This window comes from Macrotis lagotis, chromosome 4, assembly GCF_037893015.1.
Source record: "Macrotis lagotis isolate mMagLag1 chromosome 4, bilby.v1.9.chrom.fasta, whole genome shotgun sequence".
NCBI classification, from domain to species: Eukaryota; Metazoa; Chordata; class Mammalia; order Peramelemorphia; family Peramelidae; genus Macrotis; species Macrotis lagotis.
This window is the reverse complement of record NC_133661.1, coordinates 256,223,533-256,243,013: the sequence shown is the minus strand read 5'-3', so window position 1 is coordinate 256,243,013 and position 19,481 is coordinate 256,223,533. Positions and strand designations below refer to the sequence as shown.

The window sequence follows — 19,481 nt, the reverse complement described above, 5'->3', positions numbered from 1 at the left end:
AGGGAACACCCCCTCCTTTATTTTCCTTGTTTGTAATATGTATACATTTGTAGTATATGTATATCATTTCTGTATTGCCAAAAGGGTTTTATTTCCCTATGAAAATGAGATTTAAATAGAATGTAACAGATAAAGAACAAAAGCAACTCTAAGTGGCTAACCAGAAGAAGACAGAACAGCTTTGAAACAAAGTATTGTGATTCCCTGGCTCAGTACCATCTCTCAAGTCAGTTCATATTTTCTTGGCCATATAGATCCTTTGGAGTTGCCACTACCTAGCTCTTGCCTAGTCATAAAACAGGGTTAAGTCTAGATTTTTTTCTGATAGATTCTTTCACACTACTTTCATCTCAGTAGTATTTGTTAATAGAGAAATTACTGTGCCTAATTATCCACCTGTTAGCTATATAATTATTTAATATCAATATTAATTAGGTAGTCAACCCTTAAGTATGAACAAGCTAGCAACCAACCAAAGGGGAGTCAGACAATAGCAGAGGAAGTTCAAAATTAGGCAGTATTTTTTTCTACTTACTGTTTCACCAATGGGGGGGGGCATTTTTATTTACTCCTTGAATCAGCAGACTGTGGCCTTCACAGGCATAGGATCTACCTACTTTTCTACTTTATCAGCCTTTTTTTGGGATCTAAAGCCCCAGTAAGACCATCACCAGGAGTAAGACCATCATCAGAATTTATCCCCCAGACTCCTTGGTACATTTAATAATATTTAGTTGGTATTTGTTTGTCTATCATAATTATCTTATCTGATATTCTGAAATTCATTCCTATGAAATCTACCTTTTATGATTTTCTGATTTTTAAAAAAATCATCAAATATTTATTAATTGCTTGTAGGATGCAGAACACTGCTGGGAGAGAGACAAAGTTGAGACAACATGTGATTCCTGTCCTCTTGGAGCATATAGTCTAATAGGGGAATAAGGTACCAACTGTAGCATGACAAACATATCAGACAACTGTGAAACAACAGTGCTGTGGGAGTTATGAAGAGGAAAGTCATTACTAGCTTGGAGGGTGGCGATCAAGGAAAGGGAAACCTCATAGAGGAGGTCAAATTTGAGTCAGACTTGAGCAAAAGTACAGGTGGAAGAGCATAAGTCATGTTTCAGAAGTGAGAGTGGGCAAGCAAGAGTATCTACACTGAAGTGTAGAGTACACAGAAGGCAATATATGAGATGTGATATGTATGTATTTAAATTCTCTTTGTTGATAGAATTATCTTTTTGGTTCCTGAAATTAACCATAATTAACCATGACCCCTCTCCCTGATCATGTCAGATAATAAGATTATTTAAATTTGCCACCCACTAAATAAAAATCCAGGCTTTCTAGTGTTCATTCCTGAGCTCATCCTTTTCTTCTATTTTTTTTGTAGTCAAATTTTTGAGCTAAAAAGGACCTTAGTGCAATACTTTCATTTTATGAATGAGGAAATAAAGACCCAAAGAATGAAGTGACTTATTCAAGGTCTCACAACTAGTTATTGGTAGCGTTTGGACTGAAACCCAGCCTTCGTAACTCCAAGTCTCTCTTTACTATATCTTTCTGCTCTACAATTTTTAACCAAGCAACCTCCCTCCCTCCCCACCCCCCACCATCATTCCTCATTAGCCCTCCTCCTCCTGCCTCTATCTCTCACTAAAAAAGTTCCTAAGGGACAAAGGCCTCAAAAGTTCACCCAGAAAAACATAAAACATAAAAAAACCTCAAATGATCTATAATAATAAGTCATTCCCCCCACCTCCCGATCCCCAAGAAAATAAAGATTATTTTTAGGACTGTTGAACAGATATTTTACCTTCACCTTAGATCTGTAATGTTCAAGGAACTCAAAAATCCAGACCTGGCCAGTCATAGCTTTCCTTAGTCCTCCATCTATGGGATAATCTTGTTGTTGTTAGTCATCTCCTCTGAGAAGTGTGCATTTGTAGAAATCACCCTCTTCTTGGCTGATGTTCAAATCAGGGACTCAGAAATTCTTTGACCCACAAGGTTACCACCAAGTTGGTAAATGTCCATTTCTTGAGATCACGAATTGCTGATCTCAGTTCAGGGAAGGGATTAGGAAGCAGAAAGCACCAAGGGACTTAAGTTCCAGTCTCAGATGCTCCAAATAACATGTGCCCATGTTTCCTACACAGTTACTATGTTCATGCTATAAACCATTATTGTCTCTAGGATTGGAAAGAAATCACCTCTCCCATTAACCACCAAGCCCTCTGCTTCCCAGGGATCCTAGAAATAGTAGGTGCTGGAAAATAGTCCCAAAGGAGAAACTGTCTCTGATTTCATAAAATTATAGTTTCTCAGACCTGGAAAGGAACTTTGGTGTCATTTAGTCTAATCCTCCAAGGCTATTGGAAACAATGGGCTGCCATCTGCCCCTAAGTTTTTTTTTTTCAGAGCTGTTTTTAGTTACAAGCTAAAACCCATCCCCCTGCCTACTAGAAACAGCTGATGGGGTTTTAGGATTGGCCACTGGGTGCAGCTGCTACTATGATTAAATGGCATGACCCTCACTCCCAATAGAAATTAATTGGGTCCTGGAGCACTGCTGTCAAAACAACAATTTCTGGAAACTAGAACCTAATGCCTATGGCTAATCTTGTCCCCTCCATAATTTCAATATACATTTTATGGGGGTAGGGGGAATCCCTGATATTTCTAAAGTATATATACACACACTCTCCCCCAAGCCAAGTAGTTCCTGCCTTCAAGAAGCTGGGTTAAGTAGTAGGTTTGGAGAGGGTTGAAGTCTAGAAGGAGCAAGGTATTTATTCAAGGTCATTTGTTGTTTGTCCTTTGTTCTCAAAGAAGATCATGTCATCAGGAAGGTGATGCCATGACAGGCATGTGCATGAATTGCATTTGAGTGATGGAGTGCTGTCCTAAGTCACTAGTTTCACTTTCTCCTCAACAGTTTTCTGGTGCCAGTGGTCAGATATAAATCAGGACAACTGGAGACAACAGGTCCTGGTTTCAAGGTAATCAGGATTAACTGACTTGCCTAAGGACATAGCTAGTGTCTGAGACCAGATTTGAATCCAGGTTATCCTGACTCCAGGGTTGATGCTCTAGCCACTGCACCATCTGGATGCCCCTCAAGGTCATTTAGCTAAGTAGTGGCAGAGATGGGATCTGAATTCAGGTCTTCAGATTTCCAGTCCATTGCTCAAAGTAATGCTGAAAAAGAGAATGGGGAATATAAGTGGGACTAGGGAAAAAAACTTCACATTATCTAGCCCAAGGCTTTGGTTATTACCTGGTATTATGTGACAGCACCTTTACCTATTTATTCCCTCTAGAGACCGGGAGATTTCATATTCAGTCTTTCCCTTTCTGTGACCTGGCTTCTGAGAATGGAGTCTTGGACTGCATTCTGTTCAGATCCTAGGCAGCCTGAGGAGGAGGAATACAACTTAGGTCTGTATTCACAGGACCAGAGCGAACACTTTTATAACCTAGATGAAGTTGGTTAAATCACTTAACCTCTCCAAGTGTCAGTTTTATTTTCAAAATGAGAAAGTGGATAAAATGACCCCTAAACTCCCGTTTGGCTCTAAATCCAATGTATAATCTCATTATTTGTATCTATGCATCTGGAACAGACTACTGAGGAAAGCAATAATTTGATAGAACTAGAAAGCAGATATTGCCTATCCCCCGGTGGAGACACATTCCACCCCTCAGCCCTATGGACAAATATAGAAGAAATTGTAGGTATCAAATCCAAGACTACATGTGTACAGCTTGTTTCCAGAGCCAAGCCTCAAACCCCAGCAGGCGCCAAAGGGCCATCTCCTTTCTGTCTTCAGACCCCAAACTAAAAGGCAAGTTGGGAGGCAACCTCCTTTTATTTTTGGCTTTCAACATTAAAAAATATATATGTACCATTACTCACCACAGCTCCCCTCCCAAGTTGTTATTTGGTTTTGGTTAAGAAGATGAGAAGCTGGATTCTGTTAAGCTTGGAAGAGAAGGAAGAAGGGAGAGGGCAAAAAGAGAAGAGTACCAGTTTTCCCCAATGAAGGACCAGGGCGGTCCTTGACAGAGCAAGGGTTCCCTGTTATATTTAAACCCCACAGATGTGTTTGGCACAGACCTTAATTTCAAAATTGCAGGAGGCTACTTCAATGACAGAGGGGAAACCTCTTCTGTATTCTCGGCCGCTTTCCCCTCCCCTCCCCTGCCACCCGCCCCTCTGAGCCCCTCCCTCCTGGCTCACACTTGAGAAGAGCCCAAGGCGAAATTCAGGTCAGGCTACTTGACTATTTCCCCTCCTGCTAGAAGAACTCTGGTGGGCCACACTAGTTTTTGGTGCCTCGCTGCTGTGTGTTTTAAAGGTGTGTGTATGTGTGTGTGTGTTTGTGTGTGTGTGTGCGCGTGCGTGCGTGTGTGTGTGTGTGTGTGTGTGTAGGGGATGGGGGGGTGGCAAATTTAAATTGGATGCATTTGTGTTTTCTGGACCAGAGATTCTGTCCCTGGCTTTCCTGCCCCTGGAGCCCAAGCAATCTGAAAATGCCCCCTCGGCTCCGGAATAAATATGCAAGGCTTGTCATACTGTTGCAGTTCTCGCTCCCAGCTGATAGGGTGACGTGCGGTTTGGAGGCTTGGAGATTGGCTTTTGGATTTGGCTTCTTGCTGCAGCTTAATGGGCAAGCCTCTCTCTCTCGCCCAGAACCCAGCCGAGCAGCTCACGCCGTCTGCCTCTCGCGCCCAGATGCTGGGAAGTCTCCCGCGGTGATGGTGTGAGAGAGGGAGCGAGCTAGCGAGCCACAGACCGGGGGAAGCCCGGCCGACGCGACTGCGGTCTGAGGGGCCCTCCGAGCTTCTGGGGGCTCCCCATCCGTCACCCTCCCCTTCGCTTCCCTCGCGGCGTGATCCCCGCCTGCGCCGTTCCTCCCTCCTTCCCCAGCTCAGGCTCTCCCGGAGCCGCTGTGCAGAGTCGGGGCTTCGGGTTGGGGGGGGGGGGGGTGCTGCCTGGTCTTATTGTTGCATTTTAAACAAAAAGTCAGAGTGGTGAGACGAGCCCCGAGCCTCCCCGATCCAGACCCCGGCCCCCTCCCGCCCCAGACTCCCTCTCCAGATGCGCTGCCCCCCGGCGTCCTGACGGCTGCGGGGCCACAGTGGGCGCGCGGCTCGCGGGACTGAGATGCCCAGGACTCGGCTCCCCGCCTGCGGCCGGCCAGCGGGAGCGATGTGCTGCCTGTGAACCTGGAGGCCCTGTGGTGGGGGGAGCACGCACCTTCCTCACCAAGCCCCCCACCACCGCCCCTTCCCGGACCCCTTCCCCAATTCCCCCGGCTAGGACCGAGGCACAGAGGCCATCGCAAAAGGTGAGTAGAATACCCCCGCCCCCCCCCCCCCCCCCCCAGCATTAGAAATAGGGAACTCAGGGCTGTGGGCAGCCAATCTTGGTCCTAGGCTAGATTATCTTTATGAAGTGAAATGGGATTAAGTTGTTCGTGTGTGTGTGTGTGTGTGTGTGTGTGTGTGTGTGTGTGTGTATAGAGGTATGGTATGCCTCAGAGATTATGTTTTATGTATATTCCGTGTTTGTGGGTTTGGGAAGGGTGTGTGTGAGTCTGGGAGTGTGACATACGTGTATTGTGTTGTCTAGGAGCGTGTCATGGGTGGTGTGTCTGTACGAGTGTGTGCTCTGGTTAGAGTCTGAGAGTGTTGTGTTATTGTGTGCCCGTGCGGGCGCGCGACACACACACACACACACACACACACACACACACACAGGCTTAGCCTGTGGCCCCTGCAGCCCCCTGGTCCCCAGTTCAGCGGTGGATAGCTGGTGGGGGGTATAGCTTGGTGGAATAGAAGGAATGTGTGCAGATTTGGGGAGCACTTAGACTGGGAAGATCTGGTGGGGCCTCGGGCCGCTTTTGGTTACCACTCCGAAGGTGGTCAGGGAGCGTGCGGGGAGGGGGCGAGAGGAGGGGGAGGTGAGGAAGAGAGAAGTGGGGCAGACGAAGCGGGGAAATGCAGGAATAAAGCCCAATGGTACGTACCCTCTTCCTGCCCCGCCCGGGTTCTTTGCCGAAAGCAGCGCGAGTACCAGGTCCCCCATTCTGGACCCAGGCTGACCACTTTGGGCTGTCCTACCGGAACCCCAGGTTCCCAGCACCTGAGAGCTGTGCAAAAAGCGACTGCGCCCGGGAAAAGACAGTTTTTCCTCTTCCCATTATGTATGTGTATGAGTGAGTGTGTGTGTGTGTGTGTGTGTGTGTACCCGGGGGGAGGGGTGAAGGGGGCGGGCACGTTAAAGAGAACAAATGTCTTTAATGCAGTGCTATAAATTTCTCCCCTCCCTTCCTCCCTCCCTTCACCCAATACACACGCTTCTAATGATTAAAAAACAAACACGTGAAGGTGTACCAGGGTGATGGATGTGTAGAGAGCCGGGGAAGAATCGTGCAATTCACTGATGGGAGGAGAAAGGGGACAGAGGGAAATTAAAATAGTTCTAGTGCAATTTATCGGACCCCAGGCAGCAGCTCTGCTCCGGGAGAGGGATTCCTCGTAGGTGGTCAAGAAATAACTGAAAATCCAGGGGCTACCCTTGAAGATGAAAGGGAAAGCCTGTGAGCCACTGGTGTCCGGATGACTCTCTGTGTGTGCGATTAATCTTAGGCAGCTGTTGTGCTCCATCCACTTGTGCTGAGATCTTGTTTACCTCGGTTTTCAAATATAGCTTCTGCGCCATGCTATTCCCGAAATAGGGCAAGAGCAGTTCACTTTGTAGTGAGAGGCAGTCCGGCTTCTGGCTTGTGGGCAAAGGAGGATTGGTGATGAGCTGACTTGAGCCTCTTCTAACGGATGGTTGCTGGCCAGAAAGGCAAACATACATGCTCCCTCCTTTTCTTTCTGCCAAAATCTAAATGTGGCATAGATATGGATAGATACCACTTTTTGGTTCTTGTTTCCCACCCCACCCCCTTTTACTCAACACCTACCTTCTCCATTTTTCTATATGGCAGGTAAAATGATGTTGTGCCAAAATGTTCTAATTGATCTAGTACCCAGTTCTGATAGTGAATATGGTTCATTCCAAACAGAATCCTGGTCTCTTGAGTTTAGAGACCCCTTGGGAACCTCACTCACTGTCCCTTGACCCTGTTTTGAGGACTATTCAAGAAGACTCATTTTCAAAGGATCCTTTGATACAAACCAACTCTATGATCCTAGACAAGTAACTTAACCTCTCAGACTGTAAATTGCAGAAGAACCGGCATTCTACATTGGTAGAGGGAATATCTACACAGGTAATACCCTATATCAGTTTATAATCTTAGAGAGTTTTCTAAATGCACTAAGAGTTTGTGTCTTTCTTGGGACCACATAGCCAGTATGCACTAGACACAGATTTGAATGCAGGTCTTCTTGATATACAAGGCCAGCTATACCATGCTCTTTCTCTCTGGAGGAAGAGAGTGCAAATATTGTTCCCATTTTACATATAAGAAAAATGAGGATTATAGGGGCAAAATGAATTGGCCACAATTAAGGCTTGGAAATGACAGAACCAGGATTGGAATCCTATTCACTAAAGATCCTGCCATATCTCCTTTTTGCCTCCTGCTTTGACATCATCTGTCTTGTTCTCCAATTTTCTTTGCTTTGGAGAAGGTACTGTGAGGCTATCAGATTGGCTCTGGGAAGAAGGAAATAGATCTTTCCCCCTCTCTTGTGAAATTCTTTTCATTTTATTCCTCCAGGACAGAATAAGGACAAACTGAGAGTCATAGTTGCACATTTTGTGCAATGGTAAAATAGCCATCTGTGAAGAAATGTCCCTGTCTTTATCAATTATCCTTTTGCATCCTTCCTTGGGTGTTGCACATCTGTTTCTGATGTCCCTGTGCTGTTTCCATGTGCAATTATAGGAATGGTTTATGGACATTGATAGTTTGAATGGTTATGGACCAGGGATCAAGTGAAATAACATTTGTGAAAGACTGCAAACCTTATATACATGGAAGCAAATGTTGTCACTCTGTTACTAACCCAGTTCTACTTTTCTTATATCTTGGTGATCCTTAGGTACTTAATATTGGGTAAGAAGAAGGGGTTAATTGGGGTAAGAGGGGTCTCAATGGCTCAAGCCTTTGGTGAATTTCTATGAGAGAGGACCTCAGGAAGGAAAGCTCTACTCTTAAGTCTATCCCTAACTATCTCCTGCAGTACCAATTGGATTGTTTATGTGTTTTTCCCTCTGTCAAGCTAAGACTTTAACCAAATCCTCATTGAATGGCTCTTCTCTGTTGAGATGGGGCAGGAGACAAGAGAAGTAAGGGTCATATTCCTTGACTTACGGTTGAGAGAAGTATTTAAGATGACATAAATTGTTTGGTGGGGCAGATAGATGGTTAAGTGGATGGACTGAAGTCTATCCTAGGCTTGGAGTCAGGAAGACTCCTCTTCATAGTTCAAATCTGACCTCAAAACACTGTGTGATCATTGGCAAATCTTAACCTGTTTGCCTCAGTTTCCTCATCTGAAAAGTGAGCTGGAGAAGGAAATGGCAAACTATTCCAGTAATACCCCCCAAACCCCAAATGGGATCACAAAGAGTTGGATACAACCAGCCACAACAGATTGTGGGTATAGACTATGAGTTCAACACATTAGAGGAGATCAGCAGGGATGAGAATAATAGGAGAAAGCTGCCTGGACCAGGGTAAACTTCATCTGAGTCTGAATGAATAAATGAATGAATGAATAAAGTATTGATTAAAACTAGATTTTAGGACAGTCTTTGTTCCTAAGGTACTCACATTTTTATGGGGGAGACAATTTATAGAAGGTTTCAACTACAATTCACATAGAGAAGTCCCATGGATCTTAGGATATAATAGCAAAGCAGAAGTTCATTTCTCTTCTTTAATGTAATTTCCAGTGATAAAATAATGTCAGTTTTTCATACTGCACCATTTGATAATGCTTTGATGGCAAGAACTTTATTTTCTAGATTTTCATAGCTATAGATGTAGCTCTTGTAAGAACAGTGGTCAGGCTACAGCTTCAGAGGAATGGTTTCCTAGGACATTGTACTGAAAGCATTGCTATTCTTTTTAAAAGATTTTTTTAAATTTATTTAAGGCAATGGGGTCAAGTGACTTGCCTAAGGTCACACAGCTAGGCAATTATTAAGTGTCTGAAGCTGGAATTGAACTCAGGTACTCCTGACTCCAGGGCCGGTGCTATATCCACTGCACCATCTAGTTGCCCCAAGCATTGCTATTATTAAAGTACTGGGTTCCGAGTCCTGAGTTGTCTCTATTAGGTTTTAAGGGGAGCTGGTGGGACCACCTTATAGAGGTGGTTTTGTTTTCAATGGATAGCTAGGATTTGAAAGGCACAATGGATAGAGCTCTGGACTTGTAATCAGAAAGACATCTTTATGAGTTTAAATCTGACCTCACTTACTTATTAACTCTGTGAGACCCAGGGCAAGTCACTTAACCCTGTTTGCCTCAGTGTCCTCATCTGTCAAATGAGCTGGAGAAGGAAATGACAAACCACTCTAGTACTTTGTCAAGGAAATCCCAAATGGGGGTCTTGTCTAAACAGGTGGATTTGACTCAACAACAAATTTGGAGAGGCAGGGAAGAAATGGTTGGGCCATTCCAGGTAGGGGACATAATTTGAGAATTTTTCTGAGGTGTGACCAAATTTGACTGCAGGTTCATAGATACATGCCTATGCTCTCCATGTACATTCACTTATACATCTCTACCATGTGGACATCTTCACATCACATTCCCCATGCTCTTACCTCACCACACACCTACCTCAGCATACATGTACTCTTCCTGTACACATATATTTCCACCTAAAGGCACTCATACACTTGTGTTCCTCATTTGCACATGCTGCTTATTTGCAAACAGCTACACATAGCCATTCATGTACATAACACATATCCCCTACATACAACAACACACAAACACACACACTCCTTCACCCTCATATATCAGGTAGTTCTTGGCTCCAGATTATCCTGTACAGCAAATATCCCAGTTATGCAAGTGGTGATTTGGAAAGAGACAAGTGGCATTCTGATCACTGACATCTGGAATGACAGATAGGATGTCTTTCTTGGCTTTGTACCACATGTTAGGGTCAGGTGGAGGCTTTTCTGACTCTGGGTGAGGCAACATAATATAATGGAAAGAATATGGATTTGGAGTTAGACTATCTAGTTTCAAATGTTGCCCTTGTCATTCACTATTAGTGTGACCTTGGGCCTGCTACTCCTTCTTGGGATGTATCTATAAATGAGGGGATTGGATTTTAAATGGCATCAGGATTTCTCTGAGTTTAACTCTATAATTCTTTGAATCAAAGACTAAAGTTTCTCAGGAGGTCAAGCTCTTTCCCTTCTGGGTACTTCTGCCTTTTTTGGGTTAATATCCAATTTATCGACATTATCTAATTCTCTGTGAATAATGAATTTCAAAAGTATAGAAAACAAAATGAACTAATCAAAAGAAGGCAAACTGGCAAGTGGAATGGTTGGGTTGTAGTGTAGGGTTAGTAGCTCCTCTTGGAAAGGAGGATGGCATCCAGATCATGAATGCCACCTTTGTTGATGATTATGCTGAAGGGAGATTCAAGATGAAGTGCTTTTGAAGCTCTTTCAGACATTTCTTCAGAAGAAATAGTGGGAAAAAAATCAACACTCATAGGATTATAGATTTAGAGCTAAAAGAGGCCTTAGAGGCCATCTATTTTGACTTATCATTTTATGGATGAGGAAGCTGAGGCTAAGAACAGTGTCTTGCCCAAGGTCACACAGGTTTTAAGTGGCAGATGAGATTTAAAGCCAACTCCTCTGACTTCCAAGTTCAGCGTGCTTTTCTCCAATATATTCCCAAATATCTATGCTTTAAAGGTCAGTTTCATCTTTTAAAAACATAGCATTTAAAAATATCCTTTAAAAGCATCTTTTTTCTATAAATACATACATACCACAAACTCTCCTACCCAAAGAGCTATTTCTTATAACAAAGAATTAAAAAAAGAAGGAAAAAATCAATTAAGGAAAATTAATCTGTATCAACCAAGCCTGATAGTTTATGAAATATACTTGGTCTTTGGTCTTTTGCCTTTGCAAAGAAAAGTGGGAAATAAACTTTCTCATTTCTTCTTTAGGGTCAAATTTTCTCATTAAAATTGTGTGATGTTTAAGAATCCCCCCTTTTAGTGTTGTAGTCATTATGTATATTGTTTTTCTGATTCTGGATATTTCACTTATTTCATATAAGTCTTTGTATTCCTCATGATCACAATTTCTTATGGCATAGTGATGTTTATAGTTTTAAAATTCATAGATGCATTTTGTTTAGCCATTCTCCAGCTGTTAGGCATCTACTTTGTTTCCAACTTTTAAAAATGATGATTAATAATTCAAAAAAATTATTAATTTTTATGATTATCTGTCCTTTTCACTGTTCCCAACCTCCTATTGAATAACAACAAAAGACCCCCAAACTTTCACAACAAAGATAAAGCAAAAGCAACAGACCAATAAAACAAATTCCTATGAAGCCATGTCCAAATATTTTTGTCTTAGCATTTCAAAGCTGAATTTTTCTATAATGGAGTCATTGTATAAATTATATTTTTGCTTCAACTAACTTCACTTTGCTTAGATCATAGAGGTCTTACTAGTTCCCTCTGATGTCCATTTCATCATTTCTTATGAGATAATATTTTATTAATTCATCTATCACCACTTTAATCAACCCCTAATTAATGGGCACTCTCTTAATTTTAACTCCTTTTTGGCTACTACAAAAAGAAGCTGCTATAAATATTTTTTGAACATATGAGAGAAATCTTTCTTTGATCTATCTGGAATATAAGCCTAGTGGTCTCTAATTCTTTGTTTCTAAACAGAAAGTGATGTGAACCATTCTGAAATTATTAAAAAGGCATGAGCAAAGGAGGAAATTTCTTATGGATTTAAATACCAAATCAAACAAAACTAAGAAAAATGAATAGAAAACAGGAAACTTACTTGGCTCTCCATCCCTAGAATTGATCACACATGAGCATGGAATGATTGAAAATTGGAAATGACTTTAGAAATCATCTAGTCTAAATTTTTCATTTTATGATTGAAGAAACTGAGACTGTGAGGTGACTACTTGCTCAATTTAAACAGATCCTTTTTCCTAGGAACCCCCAAGACTGAATAACAGTCACACAGAAGATCAAAACAATTAGTTAAATTAGCCAAAAATGAAGATAATAAACCATCTGATTATCCTATTTAAATTTGTTTGACTACTTTTCTAGATGAATTGACCTGTTATTTTGATAATGATTGGAACATACTCAAAGTATACATTTCTTTCCTTCATTATCTTTGAAGAGTCAAGCAATAGCCTCAATTATCCAAGGAATAGCCATGATTACTCCTCTGAGAACTTTGACCAAACTCATTTTCCTTTCTCTTCTTTTTTATTTGCCCATCCTTCAACAAAACCTAGGACTTCCCTTCACCTGGATTATGTAAGTAGTCATTCTGTTTCATAACATCAGAAGAGCCCCTCTGTTTAGTGGGGAGGACAAACTTGTGTCCATCTTTTTCAGTTAGAGAGGAGTCTTACCAGAATGAATTCAGACCCGAAGTAAAAAAAAAAAGGGAAAGACAACAATAACAATACTAACACCATATTGTGTTGATCTAACCAGTGCCAGTTCCCCAGATTAGTCTTGGGAAATAAGAAACCAAGGTCTTCCCAAGGTTGGTTGGGCTGTAGATTTATTTCCCTCCCACATGGCTCTAAGTGATGACTTTGATTGAAGAACAAATGGAATCTAGAAAGCAATTAAACAATAATGTGATATATTTCCATATTTTAACATTTAAACCATTAATGGAAATTAAATGATATTATATCATTTTCCTTCAGAAAAGTCTTGAGGGAGTTATATAAATGCAGGCATCTATTCTCAGGCAGCAACTGAAGGACAGGCTCAGGGGAGGACTCTGCTATGGGGAGGACTTCAAGTACATCCCAAGTACTTTTTTTTTTTTAAAAGAAGGAGAAAACAGATATGAATCATTTTTTTTATTTCTCTCCTGAATTTCATTTCTTTACCTTCACCTCAAAACTAGTTTCTTCTTTTTTCTTTAAAAAGAGTTTTTTAATAGTATCTTCTTTTAATTACGTGAAAAGGCAATTTTTTTTATTTTTATTTTTTGCAAGGCAATGGGGTTAAGTGCCTTGCCCAAGGCCACACAGCTAGGTAATTATTAAGTGTCTGAGGTCAGATTTGAACTGTACCAGTGCTCTATCCACTGCTCCACCTAGCCTCTCTGAAAAGGCAATTTTTTAACATTCATTTTCTATAAAAATTTAATTCAAAATTTTCTCCCTCCTTCTCTTCTCTCCCCACTCTTCAATCCAGTAAACAGTAATCCCAATACTGATTTCTGACAAAATTGTCTTATGTTTTCTCCAAGTTTTAGAAAAATTCATGGAGTTTCTTTCATTCTAATCCAACATTTATTTTCTTACTAGGTGCTAGAAATCAAAAGACAAAATTGCCCTAAGGAACCCATATTCTGCAAAGGGATATTGATAATAATAATAGTAACAACAACAAATTTATATATATAGCATTTTGAGGCTTGCTAACTTTTCTACATTTCATTTTATTTGTCCCTCATAGCAATTCTGTGAGATAGTTCTGATCATCAGCTAAATGAGAAAATTGAGCCTCAGAGAAGTTAAATTTCTTGCCCAATGTCATACAAAAAGTAAGTTTCTGAGGCAAAATTTGAAGCCAGGTCTTCCTGATTTCAAGTTCAATGCCCTGTCAACCACATCATAGTTTACAACATGTAAGCTGATTAAATATACACATGCTTATTTGTGAGTGAGGGAGAAAGAAATGATGACTACTGTTTCAGGAAAAACTTGAATAAGAAATGGTATATAAGTTGAGATATGAATGATGTTAGGGAGTTGAGAAGGGAAAAATGAAGAGGGAGTCTTTTTCAGACTTGGGGCATTAGGCAGGAGACAAAATAAGGAGTTTTAGGAGTTGCAAGTAGGTCAGTTTGGCTAGAATGAGGAATATATAAAGTACAGTAATGTATAATGAAGCTGGAAAGTAAGACTGAAGTCAAAATGCATATAGTTTTAAATACTTTAGAAAGATGATTTTTAACTTTAAGATCTTCTACAATTCAGAAAAACTGGAAACAAGGGACTAATTAGGAGGCAGTTACAAGAATCCAGGGGAAAGGTGCTGAGAGGCTTGAAACAAGACCATGGAGTTGAGTTAAGGAATAGATATGATGGTATTGTTCTGGACATAAAAATCACAAACCTGGCAATTAGTTCAATAAAAGTGGTGTGAAAGACTGAAAAATCAAGGGTGAACCCAAGATTATACATTTTGGTGACTGGAAGGAGGACGAAATTTGGAGGAAGGTGGGTTTAGAGGAGAAAGCAATGAGTTCCATCTTAGAAATGTTGAATTTAAGAGCATTTAGTACAGTGCTTGAGTATAGTAGATTGTAAATGTTTGGAGATGATTGAGAACTTTACAGAGTTCCCAGTTGAAAATATTCAATCATCAATTGGTGCTGAATGACAAACTTAAGAGAGAAACTAAGATGGGAGATATAGTGTATATGAATATATTTTTATATGTGGCATTATAGATTTATATCCGGAAGTCATCAGCACAGAGTCAATTATTGAATCCCTGGGAAAATATGAAATCATCAAGCTATTTCCATTTATATTTGCTGTTCTCTCTTAACTCTTCTTCTTTGATATACATTTTAGCATAACAGGAACTAAAGAAATATTTGTAGAATGAATAGTTAGTTGTGAAGAATTAGGTCAAGATACAGGCTTACCAAACTCATTTGGGCACATTCAGTTTGATATTTTGTCCAAAAGGATCCATATTTTGTTGTCTGAATCCTTTGGGGGTCATAGGTTGGGAATTTGAAAACCAAGGGTTGGACCATTGCTATTTCTATTCTGTGCTTTCCTGGAAAGGTCTTCTAATAACATCTTTCCTACAAGCTATATGATGCCTGAACAAGAGGAGACTCTTCCTTTTCCTCATCATTGTTCTCCCAGGTTTCCTTCCTTTCAAACATTCTTCTCTGCTGAAATGGGTCATGTAGCAAAGGGGTGGATTCTGGTGAAGAGAGAAGCAGAGAATGGGTCAGACAGAAAGCTCCTAGATGGTTTCATCACAGCTAACTATGCTTAAATAGGATTTCAAGAGTCAGTCTTCTCTCCTTTATCATTTTAGGATAAGTAAAGGAAGAAAAGGGTGAAAAGAAATGCTGCCAGATAGTATAAAGTATAAAGCTGAAAATCCCTGCCTTTTTTTTTGTTTACTAGCTGTTAAGGTGAAAGTCATTGCTAAGCTCAGTGCCCTCTCTGCTAGGCTTATGCCTGCACCACGAGAGCCCCCAGGAAGGGGCAGAAAGGTCTAGAGTTTATGCTCTGTATGAAAGATATCAGTGGGAGAGGAACAAGTATGCCTGTCACCTGTTTACTGCTTCATCTGTTCCACTTCAGAAAGTAGACATGATGGTAATATTGAATGATTTTTGGTAAAATGGAATCCCCCCTGTCTCCACTGAACAAATTGGACAAGTTTCGCTAAAGCATTTTATTGTTAGTACCTCAGCTTCCCTGTGTATAAAATGGAGATGCTGAACTTTTAAACCAACTTCTACTGTCTTATAAGACAAGATCATTAAAGTATTTTGAAGAAAAGTTGCAATGAATTGGAAAGAATATTAGGCAGAAAACCACAGTGGAAAGAACAGGGATGCTTTGGGAGATAGGAGTACTTCCTTATCAAAGATTATAGAGCTAGAGCTTGAAGGGTTGCCATGCTGGACACCTGACTCAACCTCATTTTACAGATCAAGAAACTGAGTCCCAGAACATTGCTTTCCTGGAAAGGTCTTCCAATACAATCTTTCCTAGGTTATATAATTCCTGAACATCCTGAGGAGACTTTTCCTTTTTTCTCATCATTTGCCCAAACTCCCACAGATAGAATATATGAGAGGCAAGGTTTTATCCCAAATCCTCTGAATTCAGAACCAATTCTTTTTCTAATCTTGACTCTGTTACTAATTAGCTAAATGATCTTGTGCAAGTTATAACTCTCCCAAACCTTAGTTTCCTCATCTGTGAAAAGGAGACGAATGAATGAATGAATGAAAAAGCATTTATTAATCTCTTACTGTATACCAGGCACTGTGCTAGTCAGAATGTATTCAGTTTCAGGATAGTGGTGGGATGGTAGGAGTATGGTAGGCCCTACCTCAAGGAGCTCCTATTTGGATGGAGGAAGGCATCAGAATCAAAAGGGAGCTGGAAAGGAAAGGGGTTTTATGTAGGATGGTAAGGTTTGGAAATATCCAGGAAGTGGATCCCCTTGTACGGAGATTGCTGAGTGGAAAGCTTGTTGATCAGAGTCCAGGGTCTCAGAGACAGAGTCCAAGGAAGATAAGGAGAATGACTTGGAAATGACTGGGAGAAAAATCACACTTTAGTTAACTGATAGCCTCCTGAGGCCCTCTCAACACTATGACAACTATATCTATATCTATAAATTTTAAAAAATGAATTAAATATTAAAGTACTACATGAATTTTATTTTAAAACCAGCTCTATTATTTCATTGGTACAAAGAGCTCCTAGAGAAGACCTTCATTTAACAAAGTTTTTCCCCATTTGATAGTTTTCAACAAATTAGTTTTCAACATTCACCTTTATAAGATTTGGATTTCCAAATTTTTTCCCTCCCCCCTCCCAAAGACAGCAAGCAGTCTGATAGAAGTTATACATATACAATCTTATACATATACAATCTTGTTAAACATATTTCCACATTAGTCATGTTGTGAGGAAAAAAATAGCAAAAGGGAAAAACCATGAGAGAAAAAAAACAAAAAACAGCAAAAAAGGTGAAAATAGTGTGCTTTAATCTGTATTCAGACTTCTTAGTTCTTCCTCTGTGAAGAGCATTTTCCATCATGAGTCTTTTGGAATTATCTTGGATCATTGCATTGCTGAGAAGAGCTAAGTCTATCATAGCTGATTATCATACAACGTTACTGTTACTTTGTACAATGTTCTCCTGGTTTTTCTCGCTTTACTCAGCACCAATTCACATTAGTTTTTCCAAGTTTAAGTAATACTGCTACTAGGTCTATATCTCAAAAAGATCATTAAAAAGGGAAAAGGACCCAGGTTTTTGGACTGGCAGCTTTGGAAATTTAGGGGCTATCCATCATTTGGTAATGGCTGAACAAGTTGCAGAATATAAATGTAATAGAATATGATTGTGCTATAAGAAATGATGATTTTTTAAAAGTGCAAGTTAATTATTATTCAATGAAAATATGGAATGTTATTATAGAATAGATATAGCAGTTGCTGAAACAAAGATTTAAAGCTGTAAGGTACTTTATAGGTCATATATCTAACCTGACTTCTTGCATAGATGAGGAAATTGTCACAGAAGTATCAAGTAGTTTAGATTGGGTTTGAACTCAGGTTCTTTGGATCTCAGAGCAGCCAGGTGATGAAGTGAATAGGGAGTTGGGTTTGTAGTCATGAGGACTCATCTTTCTGAATCCAAATCTGACCTCAGACACTTACCAGCTATGCAACCCTAAACAAATCACTTAATCCTGTTGCCTCAGTTTCCCCATTTGTAAAATGAACTGAAAAATGAAATGACAAACCACTTCAATGTCTTTGCCAAGAAAACACCAAATGGGGTCATGAAGAGTCAGACACAACTGAAAAATGACTAATGTAGGATCTCAACTCCAATACCCTTTCAACTATCTCTGGGATGTAAGATCTCATCAGAATAGTTCAGCTAGTTAGAATATGATACTAATGAGAGAAAGCCCCTACTTTTTATTCCCAAATATCCTATTAATTTCCCATAAGAAAAACCATGGTCACATATATTTTCTTTCATCACAAATATCTAGTTTGTCAAAGTTTTTCATATGATCATACAATTTGAGCAGGAAAAGCTCAAAACTTGGAGGCTCTGATGAGCCTCAATAGCTTAGCTTAATGATGAGGAAGAGGTAATTAATTTTCTCAAGGTCACCTAGGTAGAAAGAGACAGAACCAAAATCCAAACTCTGGTCCCCTGATTCCAAATCCACCACCCTTTCTACTATAACACCTTGAGGTTTTACAATGAGTCAAATCAAAAAAGCCAGACACTATGCTAAGTATTAGAAGATTAAAAAAAGTGGATGATTTGAATAAGTCATTATCATTAATAGAAAAAATTCCAGCAGGGTGCCAGTGTTTGATTCATTATGTCAGTTTCATATAACATGCATCAATGGTAGAACCTAAAGATTGCTTTAGGAGTAGGTGGTAGATATTATAGCTTAACATCTATAAAGAAGTAAAAATCTTAAGTGGATGCAGGATGATAAATACAAGGAATCTTCTGAAGCTCAGACCACCTTTTATTAGCCCCACTACTAGAAAGTCACTAAAATTATGTCTTTTGGTTAGTATACACATAGTATTTTTTTCACCCTGGGGTCTTCTCAGATATAGTCTGTTTTGATTTCCTTCTCAAAAGAAGTCTCAAATGACTTCTTCAAATAACAGATGGGAAGTTTAAGGTAGAAAGAATTAGAAATGCTAAGGTGACCTTGACTAGGTTTCTATTTGGTTGGGACAGAAAGACCTATTTTTTTTTTTTTTAACAACCTGTCCCAGGGAAACAGTTTTTTGAGTCTGAGCAGATTAAACTACTGGGTCAAAATAATGCTGAATACAGTTAGGGTTAAAATATGAAGAGGTATGGGTTGACTTTATGTAATTACATATAAACAGATGAAGTGGCTTTGTGAAACTATCCTAGCACTTAGCAGTTTGTCTGTGACTTTTAGGCTACTGAACCCTAATTCTGGAAACAGTAATTGGAGCACTTTGAAGTTTGCAAAGCATTTTATTCACCCACTACCTTATTTGAACCTTGAAATGAATTTGTTAGGTACTACAAATATTTTCACTCTCGTTTTACAAATGAGGAAACTGAGACATACAAATTGGTTATATGATTTGTTCATAATCACATGACATTCTTTCCACTAAGCCATAACACACCATCAGCCTAGAGAAACAATGCTAGCAGAGGGTACCCTCAGATCTTTTCTGGAGGTTCCATCATTATCACTACAAAGATTGGTGTAAAGACTGTGGTAAATAAAGGGAGGAAAGACTCCTCTCTTAAAGTCATAGCTTCTAACCTCTAACCTCTTTTTGTAACGATCACCATTAAAAATGGGATGGGGGGCGGCTAGGTGGCGCAGTGGATAAAGCACTGACCCTGGAGTCAGGAGTACCTGGGTTCAAATCCGGTCTCAGACACTTAATAATTACCTAGCTGTT

General features: G+C 40.1%; 1 protein-coding gene and 1 long non-coding RNA gene across 5 annotated transcripts in view; one reads left to right on the top strand and one right to left on the bottom strand.

Moving 5' to 3' along the window:
• Positions 1–1,664: 1,664 nt before the first annotated feature.
• LOC141522406 (uncharacterized) lies at positions 1,665–6,234 on the bottom strand. Its single transcript, XR_012478207.1, has 3 exons — positions 6,045–6,234; positions 3,287–3,423; positions 1,665–3,207 (listed from the first exon to the last, which is right to left on the bottom strand). It is a non-coding gene; the product is annotated as an uncharacterized LOC141522406 (long non-coding RNA).
• The window catches only part of SLC8A3 (solute carrier family 8 member A3), a 219,298-nt gene continuing 205,052 nt past the window's right edge, over positions 5,236–19,481 (top strand). For 2 of the 4 annotated variants that reach the window (XM_074235838.1, XM_074235836.1), the window contains exon 1: positions 5,236–5,360. The gene's annotated coding sequence lies outside the window, so the exon portion shown is untranslated. The remainder of the gene's footprint in view (positions 5,361–19,481) is intronic. The other 2 variants (XM_074235839.1, XM_074235837.1) reach the window with 1 other exon arrangement.